General features: G+C 35.8%; 1 long non-coding RNA gene across 6 annotated transcripts in view; it reads left to right on the top strand.

Annotated features, from left to right (window-relative positions):
* The window catches only part of LOC144366148 (uncharacterized), a 51,853-nt gene that overhangs the window by 25,620 nt on the left and 4,646 nt on the right, over window positions 1-21,587 (top strand). For 5 of the 6 annotated variants that reach the window (XR_013425038.1, XR_013425036.1, XR_013425037.1 and 2 more), the window contains 2 exons: window positions 18,985-19,052; window positions 19,334-19,589. This is a non-coding gene — a long non-coding RNA (uncharacterized LOC144366148). The remainder of the gene's footprint in view (window positions 1-18,984; window positions 19,053-19,333; window positions 19,590-21,587) is intronic. The other variant, XR_013425039.1, reaches the window with a different exon arrangement.

Here is a 21,587-nt window from a genome sequence, read left to right on the forward strand (position 1 = left end):
CATAGATTTTGTGTACCTTCTTTCTAATGGGATTTTATTCAGCCTTAAACATCAGCTCTTATGTAAAGAGCAGGCTCACTCTTAAGGATGATACAGGACAAGTTATTGCTGGTGAATGTTGATTGACATGGCTGACTTCAAGCTACCAACATATTGTCACCAAGTGTAGGGAAGAGATGTTAATAGTAAACCATTTTTTTAAAATATTAATTTTTTTTAGTTGTAGTTGGACACAATACCTCTATTTTATTTATATATTTTTATGTGGTGCTGAGGATAACACCCAGGGAGGATTGAACACATGATGAGTGCTCTACCACTGAGCCACAATCCTAGCCCTAGTAGTAAACCATTTTGTAGTATTTCCATTTTAATGTAAGAAAATTATCTCAATAATAGATAATATGAAAATCTAACCAAAAAAAGCAAGAAGTACTTTTGTTTTTAATATAATTTTGTTTAATTGTAAGTTTAACATATTTTAATACCTGTGTTTAAACACTGGCTTGCTAAATTCCCGAGGATTTGCCAATTTTTGATTTTTCTCTTGTGCTGGAGGAGCTGGCTCCAGTTCACCACTAGTTGTTTTGTTCTCTCAACCGTCTCCGTTACCCAAACCTTCCCCATCCAGCCTGCACTTCAGGCAGGACCGCTGCCGTCCCTTCCTTGCTGTTTAGTTGAAGGATAACTGCTGTTTAGTTGAAGCAGCTGGTTGTTTTGATCAAAAGATGAGGGATCAGAAAGGTCAGAGCATTCTTTAAATCTTTAACCAGAGCCTTTTTCTTAGACCTTGAACGTTTGTATTTGGGAGCAGAGGCCGTATCTCTGCCTCACCACCTCCAAAGTCCAGCTTGAGTCCTATCATTCATTTTCTATCCACTCTATTTTCTGTCTTATATGTCCCCTTCTCAACCTTCTCAATTGCACAAACCTTTGAAATTCCACTTCATACCAAAATTAGCAATTGATTTGTGGGTGAAAGGTGATGATACTATATTAGTACTCCACCCCTCCTACCCCCATGTGGCACACCAAACTCACCCTTCTTTTTTAAACAACTGTATTAAAATACTTCCATGGGGCCTCGATTTAGCAGATATCTTAAGACTGTATTGAATATTTTCACTGTCTTTTATATGTCATTTTAGATTGCCTACTTTGTTTGAAGAGTGCTCAGGAATCATACCTATTTAGTTTTCTTTGCATCTTAGTCAGTAATCATGCCAAGCTGAATACATGTCTTGTCATAATTTAGGAATGGTGAGGGATGGTAATTAGTTCATGATGAATTGATTGGTATGTGTAGAATCAGACCTGTGAAGGCAACACATGGAATGGTCACTCTCTCCTAGAGCATCACTCCTCCTTACAGAGTGGTGATGATGATGATGGTGGTGGTGGTGGTGGTGGTGGTGTAATATTCAAACTTCTGGCATTGTCCTTGCATCTTGGCACAGGGCTCACATCTGATAGCTGCTACAGAAACTGTGCCCAAACACTCAAAAATCTGCAATCATCTTGTCTTTTCTTATGTATCTTCAAAGTCATAAATAATGGCACATAAACAAATTCCAGCTGTTTTGCGCATTAGGAGTAATGAAAGAGTATTTCGGTTGTCTTTTCCTTGGAAACAGAAACAACCATTAGATTTTACTTCTAACTGTTTAATTCATCACCACAGTCATCATCGTCTGTGCTACAGATGGTAGACATGCTTTCTACAACTTGGTTTCTAAGTAAACAGCATTTCCTCAAACAGCTCTGTACAGAGAACATACAATATTTACATTCCTCTCAGTTCTTCTCTGCATTTTGCCCAAGTTTACAAGCACATTTGGGATAAGCCTGATATCACTATAGAGCAAGTGCTTTCTCTCAAATTTGGTTAAAGAGAAAAACTAAACCAGAATAGAGTTGAGGAAAATCCGTTTCAGAGAGATCCTTTTAGTTGCTGCTTTTTTTTTTTAATTTACATATAGCTTACTCAGTCTTTTTGTAAGGGCATGCATAACATTTCCATTGCTATTTTCTCTGTTCATAAGTACCTGGCCAAATAGTTCACTTAATTAACAGCTCTCTAAATAGATTGAGTTTGCAGCCTTAGGGGATAAGATGCTGGGAGGCAGAAACTCCTGAGTTGTCTGGCAAAGCTCCAGAACTGCCAAACCACACATTTACACAGAAGAAATAGGACAGGCTCAGATGCACAAGATGGGAGCGGAGTCCAAGGCCACAGGATGGAGGGCAGAGAGGGGATGTAGAGGTGGCAAGCCTCCCTCCTTCCTCTATGTATGAAGAGCTGGCCTCAGGCATAGTATTTATGAACTCCATCAATGTGTGCAAACCCAGTGAGCTCAAAAATCAGAACAGGCAGATGTTAGTAATTCCATGTTTCTGGAATTTCTGCAAACAACAATTTTGGTCATTTGACACATAAGAATGTATCTTTTGGTCATTGGAAGTAAGAAATACATAAACAAAATTTAAAAGAAAAACAAAAATGGATAAAATGAAGATAATGGAAACCTTCATATCAGTAAATTCACAGGACCTAAGGGTAACTTTGCCTGTATTTATTGTGAGTACTAGCGCCACATTTCACAGGCTTACTGCTAACAATGCTGATTTCTGGGCTTCAGATGATTGAGAAAGGTTTGGGGATGATTTTGAATTGCTTTTAGAAAGCAATTACATATTTCATTCAACTGAGATGAAAATAGGATGGCTACACTGAAAGCTTGGAATGTTTATAAGGGTGAATCACAAATTTTGATCAGCCTTTTTTGCCCTTCTCTATGTTTTACTCCTAGGTTGATCTGACTCTTGACTAAGAAGGATCAAGTGGAGGGAAAAAATAATGTATATTTAAAGATAAATTGCATCACCTAAATTTAGTCCATAATGGTTATTTACTAAATACCTGTCCTGGGACAAGCACAATGCTAGGTAATGTGTTTGTAACTAAAACACAAACAAAAACCTTTGCATGGAAATGCAAAACAGGGTAGACTTACAAATTGTGCTTTGAGATTTTGCAAAAAGACTGTGGCTTAGAGCAGGGGCCAAAAACTAGAATTATTGTTCTTCTGCATGGCCCATCAATTCTTTTTCTTTTAAAATTTCTATTTTAAATAAGGATATTTAAAATATAAAAATCCATATTTCTATATTCTCTTGAAAAATCAGAAAGTCTGGATCCATTGTATCTGAATAGTGCCCTTTAAATCGAACTTGAGTTCTCTAATCAACCCAACACATTCTCCCTAGTCCTATGATGAATGCCTGGTATAGCTATACACAGTGGCTTTACCCATTTATCCTACCTGCCTGGAACTTAAGGTGCCTGTCTTAGAAATCCATATGCCATTGTTTTAGATCCTCTACTGAAGACTTCGTGACATTGAACAAATCACTTTTCCTCTCAGTGCCTCTATTTCCTTATCTCTAAAATCAGGACAATAATAGTATACCTACCTCATGTGTTGATTTGAAGTTTAACAACCTTGGCAAAATGCCTGCTATATAATAAGTGTTATATATGTGTGAGCTATTGATATTAATTTATTATGAATAGTTACAATATGAAATAGTGTATCCTTTATCTAAAAATGTTTCGGATTTCAGATTTTTTTAAAAAATTTTGGAATATTTGCATGTTCATAATGAGATACTTTGAGGATAGAACCTAAAAATTCTTGGGGTGATGGAGCAAAATTGTGGCAGTACCAAGTAAATCTAGAATGTCTGTGTGTGAATTGCATATTTTCTGCATTCCAATGCCTGGGATCATACATTTTCAGGTCTGGTACATCTTGTCCTAAATGTAGCTTCAGATGAAATAGAACAATGTTGACATTGATAAAGCAGAAACAATAGATTTAGCAAAACTACACACAATTTGCCTCGAATGCACTAAAATGAACTGAGGAAGTGTTCCTGTAATAAAAATTCAATGTATGTTTTATAGGAGTAATTTGATTGCTAATTTATGTAGCACAGTGCAATGCAGGAACAATTTTTAAAGTGCATTTGAATTATACTTTTGTGTACCGTCATTCCAAATTAATTTTGCATGTTTCCCCTAAATTATCAAAAGTGTCAAAATTTAAATAAAATGGAAAAAAATGTGTCCTACTGAAAGTGGAAATCTATTCTAGAAGAAAGAGGACTTGTAGTGTATTCATATTTCTCTATTACACAGGAAACTGAAATCTCTCATATATATTCAGTCATGAAGATAAAAAAAGGATCAAAATAAACAAAACAAAAAGAGCAACCAAATTTTCCAGCTGAAGAGGGGTTTTTACAAGAATAAGAGCACAGAAAGAATGAAGAGAAAGGAAAATGAGAAGAGAGAAATTGATGTTCAGCAGATACTCCAGATGGTCAAGAGCAGCTCCATTTTGATGAACAAGTTGACTGTGTTAAGTACCACATTTTATTTCATTATGTTCAGTTACAAAAGGCCGTAACTAATGAGAGCTTTTTTCTAAATTGTGATCCTGATCATATGTACAGAGAATAAAATAGAATGAAAAATAAATGAAAAGATGAGTCACAAACAGATATTTTGAAAGAAAAAAAGTTACATGAGTGGTAAGATTATTTTGAAATTCTGACGATCATAGACCAACACTAAAGGTTGCATTGTTTGCAAACTTTTTGCAATGAGAGACACACTTCCATAAGCCTGATGCTTAGGCTGAATAATAACACTGGGAATTCTTAGCAATTATGAAGACCACACAGAGCACAGGAACCTGGACTTACTTGTATGATACACAAATCAAATAAAATACAGATAGTCCACATCTGAAGGAACAGTCAATTTAGTATTATCTTAAGAGTGTTGAAAAATATTTATAGTTGTTCAGTTTCAAGTGAAAGTATTTTATCTTTTCAGAGTCATGATGAAAATTAAGGTTTTTAAGTAACAAAAGATTTTACAGGAATTACCTAATTTTTGAATATAATCTATTGTACAAGAAGTTGGAAAAATGTGAAAATGAAAAAACAGTATGACTTATTTATCCAAATGCTTTCCCAAAACATAGAAATAATGGGCAAATGTGCAAAATGAAGGGGTAAAGTACACCTTGTATATACCCCACTATTGTAGATTCCACCAGGATGTGACATCATATGCCACCTTGCTAATAATATAGATTCTATATGGGATGTGACACAATCTTATCACTCACAGTGGGGCACAACTGTTACCAAGAAAAATCTTATATGAGTAATTTAAAAATGTAAAGCATCTATATGTGAGTTTCTTCACCTAACGAAGTACATCGTTGGCAATGTAAGTGGCTATCAGAAAGCATTTGCCTTAAGTTGTGTGACAACAGGAGTTGTGAGAGATAAGGACTAAGATCTGACCTCTTTAAAAATACGTAAACATGTGTTGCTCCTTCCCTTCATTTAATCAAATTAGAAGCTGCCTCTCAGGACCAGAAAATTATTAATTACCTTGGTATTTTATAACTTCTTTTTAAATAGACTTTATTTTTTAGAGCAGTGTTAGGTTAACAGCAAAATTATGACAAAGATTTCCCATTTACCTTCTGCCTCCACACATGCATAACTTCCACTACCAGAGTGCTATAAATATTAAAACTTAGGAATCTGTGTTGATATATTATTATTACCCAAATTCCATAGTTTACATTAAGGTTTACTAGAAAACATGTATCACCATATAGTACCATACAGAGTACCTCATTGTCTTAAGAATACTCTGTGCTCTGCCTATTTATTTCTCCTTCTTTAGGCTTCTAGCAACCACTGATTTTTTTTAATGTCTTCCTACTTCTCGTTTTACAAAATGTCATACAGTTATAATCATGCAGTGTTTAGTCATTTCAGATTGGCTTATTTCACTTAGTTAATTCATTTAACATTTCTCCCTTTTTTTATGGCTTGATAGTACATTTCTTTTTAGTACTGGGTAATATCCCATTGTTTAAATGTATCACCGTTTATTTAGCCATGAGCCAACTGAAGGTCATCTTGGTTGCTTCCAAGGTATTGGTATTTATGAATAAAACAGCTATAATATCTGTGTTCAGTTTTTTGTGTGGATATAAGTTTTCAACTCCTTTAAGTAAAAACCAAGAAGAATGATAGCTGGATCTTATGACTAGAGTATTGCTTACTGTCAAACTGACCTCCACAGTGGCTATGCTCTTTTGCACTGCAACCACAAATAAGTGAGAGTACCTGGTGGTCTACATCCATATCAGCATTTAGTATTGTCAGTGTTCAAGATTTTAGCCATTACAATAGGTATCTAAAGATATGCCATTGTTTTAACTTGCATTTCCCTGATGAGATATGATGTGGATCATCTTTTCTTAAGTTTACTTTCCATCTGTACATCATCTTTAAAAGTGAGGTGTCTTTTAAGATCTTTGATCCACTTTTAAATGAAGTTATTCATTTTTTTTATTGTTGAGTTTTAAATGTACTTTGTATATTTTGGAAACATTTCCTAATCAATCAGACACATTTTTGCAAATAATCTCTCCCAGTCTGTGGCTTGTCTTCTCATTCCTTTGGCTATCTCTTGTAGGGTAAAAGTTTTTTATTTTAATGAAGTCCAGCTTATCAATTTTCTTTCTTTCATAGATTATTTTAGATACCCATTTTTGGTATCTAAAAAGTCATCACCAAATTTAAATTCATTTAGATTTTTCCTATGTATCTATCTTCCAGGAGGTTATACTTTGTGTTTTACACTGAAGTGTATGATCAATAAGTTAATTTTTGTGAAGGGTACAAAGTCTATATCTATATTCAATGTTTTGCATGTGAATGACCAATTATTCCAGCCCTATTTGTTAAAAAGACTATTTCTTCTTTGTTGTATTGTCCTTGATTATTTTTTTGCCAGAGATCAATTTACTATATTTTTGTGGTTCTATTTCTTGTCTCTTTTTCCATTTCATTGATATATTTGCCTCTTCTTTTTCAAGTACCACACTTTATTACTGCTTTGTAATAAATCTTGAAATCAAGCAGTACTAGTTCTTCAACTTTGTTTTTCTCTTTTGATGATGCGTTGGCTATTCTAGATATTTGGCCTTTCTCTGTCAACTCTGAAATAGTTGGTGAAATAGTTGGTTTATAGCCTCAAAATAACTTGCTTTTGCTAAGCGGAGTAAGCCAATCCCAAATAACCAAAACTGAAATAATTAGGTAAAAAAGGCTGAATGTTTTCTCTGATAAATGGATGATAATCTATAATGGGGTGGGGGCATGAGATGAGTGGAGGAACTTTGGATTAGGCAAAGGAGAGGAAGGAGAGGGGACTGGATATGGGGAGAGGAAAGATGGTGGAATGAGACATACATTATTACCCTATATATGTAATGATGTATGTTACATGTACAGGTATGTTTGCATTAATGGTGTGACCCTACTTTGTGTACAACCAGAGAAGTTAAATTGTGCTCTATTTGTATACAATGAACCAAAGAACATTCTGCTGTCATGTATAACTGATTAGAACAAATAAATAAAAAATAAAAAAATAATAACTTGCTGGGATTTTGACTGAAGATTGTGTTGAATCTACAGATCAATATGGGAAAAGATAGCTTGACAAAAAAACACAACAAACTGTCTCTCCATTTATTTAGTTTTTTGATTTCTTTCATCAGAGCTTTTTTTTCTTTTTGCTCATGTAATTCTTGTATGCATTTTGTTTAACTTTTACCTAATTATTTCAGTTTTGGGGTGTGAATAGAAATGGTATTGTGTTTTTATCTTCAAATTTCATTTGTTCATTGCTGTTAAACGGGAAGGTGATTCACTTTTTTTTAACCCTGAAAACTTGCTATAATCACTTATTAGTTTCTGAGGATTTTTTGTTGATTCTTTCAGTTTTGTTACATAGACAAAATGTCATCTGTGAACAAAGACGGTTTTATTTCTTCCTTTTCAATCCATATGTCTTTTTTTCCTTTTCTTGTTTTACTGCATTGGCTGGAATATCCTGTATGATGTTGAAAAAAAGTGGTGAGAGAGGACATGATTGTCTTGCTCCTGATCTTAGTGGGAAAGCTTCTACTTTTATACCATTATGATATCAGACAGTTTTTTTTGAAATATGTCCCTTATTAAGTTGAAGAAGTTTGATCATAGTCTTCATTTGCTGATATGTAATGATTCTTTTTGTTTGTTTTCTAAACACAATCTTACTATGTTGTCCAGGCTGATCTTTAACTCCTGGATTGTAATGATTCTCCTGTCCTAGCCTCCTTGAGTATCTGGGACTATAGGTGTATACAACCATATTGGATTTGTGATCTAATAAAATTTTAATGTGTCTTAGTTTTAAATTCAGCCCTAATTACATGTGTCTTTTATGGTCTGCTCATATCTGTATTACCTTAAAGCCCCTCTCAAGTGAGCAATTTGAAACTGAACTGGAGAAATTGAAAGCCAAGAAACAGTTTAGTTTTCTTCTTTGTAAAATCACAACAACAAAATAACATTTCATATAGTTGTGTAAGTATTAGGCTGCATGTGATAATTAAAATATATTCATATCTCATAATTGTATTTATTTATTTTGTGGTACTGGTATTGAACCTAAGACTTCTTGGAAGCTAAGGAAGTGCTTTACCATTAAGCTATATCCCCACCCCTTACTGTATTTACTGACTTAATTTATTTTATATCTTTTTCTGATCATTAATGAACAAAAAAGAAAATTTACAAAGTAGTGAAAAGAAGAAAGTTTTAAGTCATTCAGAATCCAACCACTCTTAGATAAAACTAAGTTTAAGATTTTAGTGTCTTTCCTGTGATTGTTAAAAATACAAAGTATTTTCACATGTATTACAAATGCATTATATTTCACATAAAGTTAATTTTGTGGCATACCATTTTATATTCTGGATTTTTCCAGTTAAAATAAAAACAAAACTGTTTTTAAATACCTTCTAAAACATCATTTTAGTGAGTTTAACATTCTATCATGATTGTTTTAAATGTTATTTAAATATTGACCTGAAAATTAAGAAAATTCCCTATCATTATATTTTACTTTTTTCTTTTTTATGTAATGTCTTAGTAGGCATCTTGATATACACAAAAATATGCACACTAAAGGCATCTTGATATACACAAAAATATGCACACTAAATTATTTAACCTTGCAGCTGATTATTTTCTTAGGATAGAGTACAAGAAGTGAAATTACTGGATCAAGAGGTTAAAAAGTATGTAAGGGTGGTTATACATGGTGCCAAAGTCAATGGGTCTTAAAATGATGGCACAATTATAATTTGGTTACTATAAATTTCTTGTATCATAGGAACAGTTCCTGGGATAAAGGGATAAAGTTAAAATATAGACTGTGAAACTACGTAACATGGTGGTTATGCACAGTGATGTATGATCAGCCAAGAAAATGCAATTGAAGTTTCAAAAGTTCTTTCAGTGCAGGGTTCCCTATGATTTGTGACAGGTTTGTTCTCTCCTCAGTTGGACTCCCAGCCCCTCATCTGTATCGGCATCCTCATAAGTGGGAACACCAGCTTTGCTTTACGGTTTCTCCGTCTGGCCTTTTGCATTTCTGCGGTTATTTGAATGACAATCATTTGCCACTAGCTTCAAGAAATGGAATGTTTTAAATTATGAATTTCAGATGTGTTTTAAACAGCAAGCTTTGGAAGAAATAAAAGAAATGAAAAGCTCATCCTTTTCACCATCACAATCACAAATCAACTCTTCTTCACTGTATCTGGCAACTTTTGTAGCATATTAAAACCTTGGAATTTAGAATAATGGTTTGGTTTGATTAATGAATAGGATAAGTTTGGGGAAAAATCAAAGTTGAAGGCATTGCTTATTGCTAGATATATTTTGTTTTGTAAACAGAAATGCAAGTGAACTTCATGTTTCGTGTACTTGGGTTGCTGGGGTGTCATTCATAACAGCTGTCTTCCCTACAGCTATGAGTTCCTAGCAAGAGCCAGAATTCCAGGTCTGTCTGGTCATCCCAAATCTCACAAGTAGTAAGAACATCACTCTCAGTTCTCATTGATTTCAAAAACTAATATGCTTTCATTTAACTAGTCCTCTGGAAAATTGTTTTCTGATTGTTTAGTACAATTTTCTTTATTGCTAGTCACTAGGCATCCTCCTTAGTTTAATAAAAAACAGAAAAGAGAAGTAGAAGATAAGTAATGTTTCCTAAGGAACAGCCTGGAAGCAAGTATGAGGGGAAGTGATTTAGACCACATTCCTTCCTGTGTTTTAGAGTGAAGAGCTGGAAGTCCTGGGTTGCTGCCTCTACACTTGCTTCCTCTTTCTTCCTGATTGTTTATTTCTCAGCTGAAGGAATCAATATTCTCAAATGGAATTCAAAAGGAATAAATATTACTGCTTGGATCATTCAATTCAGAATAGCCTCCTGAGGATTTAGCTTTAAGTGATAATCTTTTGTCCGATAAATGAAAGTTAATCAAACTTCGGCAGCTTCTCAACAAATATCTAAAATGTTCCCAGAACATGTCTAACCCAGAAATAAAAAATGGTTTTCCAGTTTCCAAGATCATGGCATTCAGCAAAACTTTCCAGTAACTCCACATTTAAAATTTTTTTTTTCTTGAGCCGTCTTTTCAGCCATTACTCAGGAAAGTTTTTCCTCTTTATCACTCTTCCGAGGCCTAACATGATCTATGATTCTTCAAATATAAAAAGGCTTTGTTTATCCTCCCAACAGACAGCACATGCAGCCAATCTTTTGGTTCTTTCCAGTTTTTCTGGGAAGTTAAAATACCCTAGACTCAATGAAGCAAGTGGCATTATTGTGCTAGTATTTGAAGTCTTTCTTTTTAGGGTAAGTAAAAAAAAAAAAAAAAACAAACTCCTAGATAAATATTAATGTAAAAATGAAACAGAGCATTTGAAGCTAAAAAGACAAAAATACTTCACAAATAATCTGCTAGGTTTTAAAAAAAACTTTGGTGAGTATAGACAGTTATAAAAATTTATAAGCATTTTCTCCAAAAAGTTGAAAATCTAGTACAAATAATATCTTATTGAACAGATGTCTTCTGACAGATTGAACTTTTGGTCAAGCACTATTGTTCATAGTTTCCCCAGGAAAATCCCTCACTTTCTTTGCAGACTATTAGTGGTAATGGGCTGGATATAGGGGGAGCTGAGGCTATAAATGAGTGGCTATATCACCTCTTCTACCAGCACTGTACAAGTCACATGACAATTGTTAATATTCAACCCAACCAGAGATCCCACAGGGTTGGCACAGACTCTTCCAGTTGGGAAATGTCTCTCTATTTCTGATCACATACAATACTACCTCCTCTTCTATTCCTCTATACCTGATCTCGAATTGTAGATAAAGCCTGGAGCTATGGAACTGTAGAAAAAAAGAGAGGGTAGTATGAGCAACCTTTTAGGTCTCATGAGTATCTGAAGTTGCATGATTATTCTTGTGTTCTCTGGCCTTATTATGATCTCATGTCAAGATGGCGCCAAGATACTGCCAAGTGGAACCTCAAAGTTGCACATAAAATCTGTTGTTCAAAAGCTCTCTAAGTAGCCAGTTTCTTATATTCTCCAGTCTGCTGGAATAGAAGAGGCCTCCTGAGTCAGAATTTTCTTTGGGATGTACATTGGGTGAAATCAGCCCTAAAGGGGGAAAACAAACACAATTCGTGGTGCCTATGAAAGACTACAACAAAAACTGAGAGCACACATAAGAACAAAGAATAGTAGGGAAATAAAAATCAATGTCTAAGAATTGATGGCTTATAGTACTTAGATGAGCTTTTTATAAATGAAAGCTAGGAGAACAATAGCTCATGCTTGTTTTTTTTTAAGCTTAAAATGAACACAGAACATTTTTAAAGCATATGGCTTAAAGGATTATTATACTAAAGTTTACAAATTAATTTATAATTAATGTAAAAATGAGGGCTTACCATTCACTAGGAATTCTTTTTATTACTCCATAGGAGGTTCAATTATAGGTTCAAATATGCCAAAATATACACCCTTTCTTATTAAGAATAACATTATTCAACCTGTTTACATCATTCTTATAGCTGACGAGACTGTTTGCTCCCAGGTACACTTACTGCCTACATATTGTATACTTGGTACACATATTTGTCTACATACCATGTGATTCTAGACCATTTCCCCTAGATTTGCCTATTCTTTTATTTTTTCAATTTACATCCTGATTTACGATATATGTTAAGAAGGTTATCTATTTTGCAAATGATCCCAGCATCCCCCTATTCCTCAGCAGCCTGGTGGCCTCCTTCCTGTGTTTGCCAGAGGCAAGGTACTCCAGGGAGACAGGCTCTTTTTGATGTTTAGCTTTGGAGAGATATGTTTTCTGCATGAAAAATGCATCTCACTTCCAAACCAACAGAGTTTTTGTATAATCTACAAAGGGTTATTCATATTGCTATTTATTACTAGAAGAATACAGACTTGACTATGACTATTTATGTTTCATTCAGCTTTCACCAATTATCGGAGATGTCAAGTGATAACAAAAATGTAGCTTCTTAAAATGAAAACAAGTGTGGCTACTTTCTAGGCTTGAACAATAAAAAGTAGTAAATTATGGAAATCACAATGACAGTTTTTTATTTTTACTTTATAACGTAATATGCCTGTAGGAAATAGAGAAAATTCACACTAGCACATAGAAAATAAAAATTACTTTCAATGTGATAGCTGAAGTTTACAATTTCAAATACTGTGGGATTTTATGTTAGAAGTGTTTGTAGAAAACTTAAAAATTATCATCCTATTGTGCCTAGACTTTTGGGTTTTTATTGTACAGCAAACATCCTACCATATTAAATATTCTTCTAAAACATGACTCGTCATACTTGTGTAATTATCTATCATGTGTTTGTACCATTATTTAACAATTCCCTACAGATATTTCCAAGAAAGAATATGTATTTCATTCTGGGAAAATGTTTTACATAACATATGGGGTAAAAGTGTGATAATAATATTAATATTTGAGATATGTTTAATTCTAATATTTAGTATCAAAATACTATCTCTTGGTGCAATTTCTTTTTAATGTTTGTATTAGTGTATATAATTATACATAATAGTGGGGTTCATTGTGGCGTATTCGTACATGCACATAAATTCCCTAGTATTTCCCCCTTTTCCTTCTCTCATCTCTCCCCCACTACTTTTACTGGTTTCCTTTCTATTTTATTTTTTAATTGGTGCATTATAATTATACATAAAAGTGGAATTCATGTGCTATATTTATAAATGCACATGTGTAATTTGGCTGATGTACTTTCTCAGTACCTCTCCTTTCCCTTCTGTGCAATTTCTTTGGTTGAGCATATTATACTAATATTTTAATATATACTAGGATTAGCACCAAGCACTTCATACATACCAATTTTACTGTGAAATTGGTGTTTAGTTTTATTTTTACATACACACACACATACACACACACACACACACACACACACACACACACCCCACTTCCTGCGGGGAGTATAACACTGATTAAGCAATGCTTTAAATATTTGATTTCTCTGTTGTTTTGTTTTAGTCATTTTAAAAGGAAGAGGATCTGTCTTTTAAAGACTGTCTACATTAAATGGAGACTAGGACCACCTTGATATGTGTGTCTTACTTTAGAAAAGCCACTTGAGTGGTGATCCTTTGATAACGTAAATGCAGTTGGTTCTTGTTATTTGTGGTAGTTATGTTCTCTTAAGTCATGCAAATATTAAGCCTTGTTCTAAGAAGAAATATGGGATTAGGTTCTTGGAATTCTCTGATCACATAGTATGTACCCTTGTATTATACAACTTATTTAATATATACTGTTGGTTCATTAACTTTGAACTCCAGGGCAAGGGCAGTATGACTTATGCCTAAATGAAACTTATCATCTAACACATGTATTTTCTTCATAAGGTGCAGCACACCCTTCTTGTGCTTAGAAACACTGGACAGCACTTAAGCACTTGCTTGGGTCGGGGTACATTTTAAAGGACAAAATTGTCAACAAAAGGCACAAAAAATGAGAAACATGGTACTAAATAGACTGCAAAAACAGCACTCATTTGTAGTAAAAGAACTAAAACAAGAAGGTAGAGTATCACCTTGTTCAGTCTCAACTGAATACAGGTGCCCCCAATTTTTGCTACACGGTGGATGTCCATGAGTAACTGAGAAAGCTCTAGGGACACTGATTTTCGGCTTACAAATAAATTTTGTCCGGTAGGAAAATTCACAAATATAAAATCAGAGAATAATGAACATTAACAGTATCAGGAAAGGTTCCCACTGATGTAAGGAAAGCGTACCCCTCTGTGGTCTGACAAAATCCATCCTTCCACATAATCCCTTTGGATGCATACGTAGTATTTGGAGAACTTTTGCATATTTGCAAGTTCCCTTTGTCCAAAGAACTTGTTGAATACAAAGAAATACAGAAGTCCATTCTTCCCTTGTTGTGCTTCAACATTACTAAAATGTATCCTACCAATGGCTAGTGATGTCAATGGAACTTGCCTGGCAGGACATTTGGAAAAATTCTTCATAGGATAATTTACATTTGGAACATTGAAATCCTTGTTTGACATGAAAGAGGAGTCAACCCTGAAGAGAGTAGTTGAGACTAGTACCTTCTGATAGAGCCACACTGGTACTGGGACATGCTGTAGGATGACCAGGTGAAAGTAAATGAATCCTAGCTGCGACATCCAAGATCAGGGAATTTTTCCCCAGAGTATATAACATTTCAGGAATGAGATAAATTTCCCTATTAGGATCTTTGAAGGCTTCTGAAGAGTAGGAGAACTCATTGAATTCTTTTAGTTTACTTTTGAATTACTGGCCACAATTTTCTACTTCTATCAACCAAGAGTTTTGACCGAGTTTTTGATGCCTCCATCTTATTTCTGGGAACATCCATGGCAATTGTAGCAGATTTCTTTTTTTCTTTGGATAGTGAGAGTTATCTGATTGCAGAATCTATTATCTTTATTAGATTTTCATTCTATCCTTCCTTTCCTTTCTCTGCTTCTACTATAATTGTTTGAGTGTCTGGTACATGGTCTTGGGTCTCCTTCTTGGTGATCATCTTGAACATGAGTGTCTGGTACATGGTCTTGGGTCTCCTTCTTGGTGATCATCTTGAACATCTAAAACTCCAATGTTTTAGATCTATGATTTTCTCATAACTAGGTCTCTAGGGCCTGATCTCTTTTCTCAGTTCCTGTCTCCATACGAAACCGATTCCTCTGCATCTCAGTTTGAATAATTAGGAGGCATTTGAAACCAAAGCTATCCAAAACCAAACTTTCTGCATATCTCTCTTCCTATTTCTGCTACCTTAGTTAAAAACATCACCATTCATCCAACTGCTCAAAACCAAAACAAACAACAACAACAAAAAAAAAAAACTAGCAGTAATTCTTAATTTCTTTTTTTACTTCATCAATTGTATCCAAACCATACAAAATTCCATCAGTCTCCAAAATGTGCCCCAAAGCACCCATTTCTCTCCATCTCCACTGCTACTCTCTTGATCCTAGCCATCAGGATTTCTCCCCGGGATGATCCCAGTTGAGCCTAGCCCAGCTCATCTGCTTTCATTCTCTCTTGCCTCTTCTACCAAACATATAAAAGTTATTTTTTAAAAAATTTTCAAACTATTACACCTCTGTTTACAGCTTTCAAATGGCTCCAGTACATTCCTCAGGTACCACTTTCTCAGTGAGGCATTTCCCCACTGTTTTTTCTACTGATGCCTGTCCCCTTAAGTCACTGTTTCTCACTCTACCACTTCATTCTCTTTATCATTACTAATTTCTACCTGTATTGTTTTTAAAAATTCTTTTGTTTATTTGGGTAATATCTGTTCCTGTGCTAGAACATAAATTGGGGGTGGTTGACTTTCTTGTTCAGGGGAGGGCCTCCAAGCCTTAGCACAATGCTAGGAAAACAGCTGCTTGAATGAGTGAAAGAAAATCTTTAACAGAAGCTCAACACTTGAAAAAGGAGCTGCTGTCATATATAACAAGTTGGAATAAAAAATTTAAAAACAATTTATTTATTTAAAAAAATTAAAAAAAAAAAAGAGCTCAGAGCAAAGCTGCAATGGTTGAATGGGAAGAGCTAAGGTGGTGAGGTCATGCCCACTTAGCTCTCTCATCCTGCTGCTCCTGAGGCTTCTTGGAAACCAGGAGTGGTGGGGAGAGGGGACAAGTCAGCAAACTGCAGCTTCCTTGGTCAATAGTCTTTAAAATGGTTGTTTTTAAATTGCTGAAATAAGTCAGTAAAAACTGTAGCACTTAACTCCAATGTCTATTCATGGCTGTGTACATTATTTGAAAAACCTCTTCCTCCTGAACAAACAAACAAACAAACAAACAAAATTCCCTTTGCTGCAGCCAAATCATCTTTGTTGGATACTTTTGTGATAGGCACTTGAGGCTGTCACCAACGAGGCTACAACCTTCAACCTAACTAGCAAACACTCTCCAAAAGCTGGTAGTCATTAACATTGGAAAAACAAATTATTAGCATGGTGCTGTTTTCTGGGATTGAGTTATTTATGTTAGTATTGAAATATAAACAATTTAACTCCCAGGAAGTAGTCTGGTTTAGAAAATTGCATGTAACAAGTTTCTTATTTGAAATACTGAAAAAAAGGAATGAGTAATTTTAAGAAAGGAAATTAATTTCTCCCATCATCCAAAAATTTTGAACTTAAAAAAATGATTTTCAAGGCCACCTTTACCCAAGTATGCATATATCTTGATCTTGCCTTGAATAAATGCATGATATTCTCAAAGGAATATGTCTCATTTGTCAAAACCCACGGTACTCCTCCAAGCCATAATGACACATGAATCCTGGACAGATGGCTAAACTCTCTTACAAGCCCCAAAGCTCTATTCAATTTTTGCCTTAATGAAAGAATAATTACTTTAGATTGTAAACTTCCTGGTTGCTTTTGAGAAGCTCATATTTAGGATGAGAAAAGATTTTCAAGGTATTTTTTTTTTGTATTGTAGTTTATATATAGTTTTGTGTTAAAATTATAGTTACATATTTTCAAATGATTTCTTAAGTACTGTAGCTATAAGAATAGAATGATAAGTTCTGGAAAACAGATTCATGTTTTGTAAGCATAGGCATGATACCAATATTGATTTGTTGACAGTTGAAAGTAAAGAAAGAAAAGGAACCCAGAAAGGGCAAATCCTCAGTATTAGGACTTTTCAGCTCAAGACACGAAAAACCCATTTCAAACTGGCTTAATCCTTAAAAAGGCCTTTACTGACTCAGAACGGAAACACCCAGGAACTGGCTTCAAACACAGTTGGAATTGAGGGCACAAGGCGTGTAACCTTGTTCAGTTTTTTCCATCCTTTAGCTTTTCCGGTATTTTGATGACTTGATTCTCAGCTCTACTTCACAGGGTCTGGCTCAACTATTTTTACCACATACTCTGTGAGTGGAAATAGCAAGTACCTCCTCCTCACCTGTCCTAGCAAAAGTGTCAGGGGGCCTTATTGACTATCCCTGAGCCAGTCATTGAAGCCTGAAGAACATCACAGATCAGAGAGGTCCAAAAAGAACTAGAACCCAGCCTTATGTAGACCAAAGTTACAGGACAGGGACTCAGCCCCAGGGAAGGACACGATTCAGCTACTGCACCTGGGGGCAAAGCTCTGTGAATTTGGACCAGTTTCTTCATCTCTATGAATCTCATTCCTTTGTGGATAAAAATGCTCAGTTCATAGTGTGAGGATTAAATAAGACAACATAAATAAAGGACCTAACATAGCAATAGAATCTCAATAACTTTTAAAGATGAATTGATTATTATTCTGTTTGTGTTTTGGCCTGAGCCCAGTCATTACATAAGCAGCAATGTCCACTGATAGCACTAGGTGGCAATCGTGTGATGGAAGGTAATGGACAGGATTTTTGGCCACTGGAAAAATAAGAATTGGCTGATCCGACAATTGGCAGTTGCAGGAATGCGTAGGGGACAGAGTCCAATTCCTGCTGCACTGAAACCAGACTGTGTGACCTTGAGCAAGGTCTGGATTGATCTGTGGCCTGGATTTCCTCAAGTAAAACTGGAGTCTGATTCTCAATTTGTCTTTAAAATGTTCTTTTTTATTCTATAAAAAGAGAATCTTCTATTTTATAGCAATTGTGACTATAATCTCAGGAGCCAAAAACGGTCCAACAGTCTTGGTTGTTAATATACATTGTTTTAAAATATGGTCACATGAAACATAATCCATTCATTTATTCTTAAATCGTAGCTATCCTAGGGGGCCTAAAAGAGTTCATGTAATTTTGTAAGGTGACTAATGGGCCCGGAGAGACGCTCTCCAGTTATACACAGCTCAGAAAATCATCCTTTGAGGCATGCAATTCGGAAACCTCACTATTAAAAAAAGTCATACTGAGCAGGCTTTAAAAGTATTTCTCAGTCATGTAATTATGTTTTAATGCCAGGTTCTTAAAATGACTTAGAAAAGAAGAAGCAGCTCTGAAAATTTCAGGTCTGAAATGTGTTAGAAGTATCTGGGGCAGCAGGAGGATGCATCAGGAAACGGGTGACATTTAATAGGGCTTAAGAATGAAAATGATGACTCTCCACTTTCACATAAATGAAACCTCTATATCAAAGTTGAAATTAGATGGTATGATAAAAATTGGCATTTACCTAGTGTAATATGATGGTATTTTCTTATTATGAAATTCTTCAGTGCAAGGAAGTTATGTGCTGGTCCTGTCTCACTCCGTATAAAACTCCTTGCACAAGGAGATCCAATTGAAATTCCAGGGGTGTTCACACTTTTCTTCATTCCATGGAGATGTGGAACAGCCTAGTCTGAATACTTGACCTTTATTTCTCAGCATGCTCTTTTTTCTTTTCTTTCTTTCTTTTTTTTTTTTTTCCAGGACAAAGCCTTCTGAATTCTTAAACCTGGAAGGTGGAGGTGAGAACTTGCTGGTGAGATGTGGATCAGGTAAGTTCTCAGGTTTTCTTTATATTTTATAAATCCAGACTGTGCTTTACAATGCTTTAAAGGGCAGGGGGAAGAGATAGTTAATGAAGGTATTTAATTATTTCTTTAGTCCCTCCCCAACCCCAGAGAGGAATGTGAAAGAATGAGAATGGTTTTGTTTTTATCTAATTTCTAATTTAAAGGGGGTAGGCAGCACTAAAAGCTCCTTTGCCTCTAACTGGCACTATTTTTTTTTTTTTTTTTTTGGTGGTGGTGGTGACGGTCATGGGGATTGAACCCAGGACCCCGTGTATACTAGGCAAGAACCCTAACACTGAGCTACATCCCCAGCTCTGAGTGAATGTTGAGGTGTCCGAGAAAAAAAAAAAAATTCAAGTTTCTTTGAGGAACCTGAAGGACTTAAGACACAGCCTGCCCCAGAGTTTCTGATTCAGCAAGTCTGGGATGGAGTCCAGAACTGGAATTTCTAACCCTAAGTCTCCCTTGAATGCTGATACTGCAGGCTACGATCCACCCACTGAGAACTACTGCTTTCAGGTAAGGGATCTTCCTGGCAACCTGGAAACCTCCCTAGTCTCTCAGGAGCCTGAGATCTGAGCTCAATGCTAGGGTTGTGCTGGAGGGTGTCTCTGCGTGTGGGTAGGGGATAGCTGAATGTATTTGTCCAAGGAGCAGACAAGATGTTGAAATGGAAGAAAGTTGCATCTACCCAAAGGCTGAGAATCAGTGCCCTTTCCTTAGAAGGCTCCAGGATTCACTGAGCCTGCTTCAGTCTTCCAGTGGGCTTGTAGAGAAGCGGCTTGGTCAGAACCAGGTGAGCCAACCTCCTCAGATTAAGCCTAGGATAGTAAGGATACACACACCCGCGGTACATTAAAAGGCTTGCTTCTTTCTGGGCACCAACTAAGCTTTCCAAATTTTTATGTATGCCCAGGGATAAGGAAGGGAGACACATAACTGAGATTGAATTTCTTGCCAATTCAGTGGCATTAGGGATGGCAGTCAGATTTAATTTGAAGAAAGTAATTAGATTTTTCTTGCCTATCCAACTTAAGAGTCAGTGCCATACCTACGACACAACTTTCTGGCTTATCACACACAATCCACTTATATTTATATTTGTGACTTCAATCCCAGTTCTGCCCCTGCTACAGCTGTGTGTTCTCTTTGTTCTCTGTGGGGGTAGGCAGGGCTTATAAACTGTGTGACCTGGAAGTGTCCTGCTGAGTGGGCACACTGGGGCTGGAACCCAGCCAGGTTGTGAGGAAAGGGTGACTTTCTGTGATTTTTCTAATGGCCACCGGTAACTCCTGCATAAGATCACACAGTAGGAGCATGCTATATTTAATTCAGACACTTTCCTCTTGACTTTCATGTGGCTTCTACTTTTCTCTGCCATAACTAATATTCTCGTACATTTCTCCTCTATGTGTAGATACATTTGAGATATCTGACATTTTTCACTTGATTTTCTTCTCACAAAAATTCTGTCAGTTAGAGATGCATTTTGTTTTTTAAATATGCAAAGACTTCTAGGAGTGTTCAGGCCATCACCCAAGGGTGTTAATTAGCTGGTGCAAGTTGCTTTCCTCTAATTTCTAGCGGGGATATACTATTTTGAACAAATGGAAGAGAAACAAGAGGAGAATGAGTAAAGAATTATTAAGTTAGGGACACTTGGAGTGATAGGGAGTGGCAGCAGGTTTGAGATACCCAGAAACCAAATCACATCAAGGCACTGATTTCCTGAGGGTCCTGTGCAAGGATGTTGGAGAACAGAAAATTGTCAAGGATTAGTTTGTATCTCAAAATTATAATTCAGTCCAGTCCTACTTTCCACTAAGAGGAAAAGGGACGTACTTTCTTCTCCCTCTTCTACTCTCCTGTATTGGCAGCACCTCTTGTGCCTAGGATTCAGGGCTCTGATTGACCAGCATTAAGTCCCAGTCTGGGTTCAACAGGCTTTGCAGGATCATATGGCAATTTGATGTCACGGCAGCATTGTTCTTATAGGAAATAGATTTCTCTTTTCAAACAACTGATTTGATTTCAGCGTGTATTTTTCATATCTATCCACTTATCAGAAGAGCCTGCCTCTGGTTTTAAAGCTCAAATGTGGAGGACTCTGTCTTACCTTAGTAAGCACAATGAAAGGCCCAGCTTGAGAAGAAATCATTTCTAAAAAGAGATGTTCTGTTATGTATTTACTGCAGTTCTTATGTAGGGGAGGTTTGGTGTCATTTTCAAAGATATCCTGTCGCATTATAAGGTGCCCTGTCTTCTTTTCCCCCATAAAACAAGGCGAGCCCTTAGGGCAGCTCCTTAGAAGGTTTAAGAGACACAGTCAGTGATCTCAGTCCACCCTGGATGGCGGGAGGCCAAAAGAGGGGGCTGGTACTGCCCACTGCAGGGAACTGTTAAATTCCTGACCTAGTTTTTGAAAATATGAGAGGAAAAAGCAGAGACACGAATACTAGCTGTGGCCCCGTTCAGTAAGACCTCATTTCTCTTTTCATTTCACTTTAGCCACATTTG

The sequence above is a fragment of the Ictidomys tridecemlineatus genome, chromosome 8 (genome assembly GCF_052094955.1).
Source record: "Ictidomys tridecemlineatus isolate mIctTri1 chromosome 8, mIctTri1.hap1, whole genome shotgun sequence".
NCBI classification, from domain to species: domain Eukaryota; kingdom Metazoa; phylum Chordata; class Mammalia; order Rodentia; family Sciuridae; genus Ictidomys; species Ictidomys tridecemlineatus.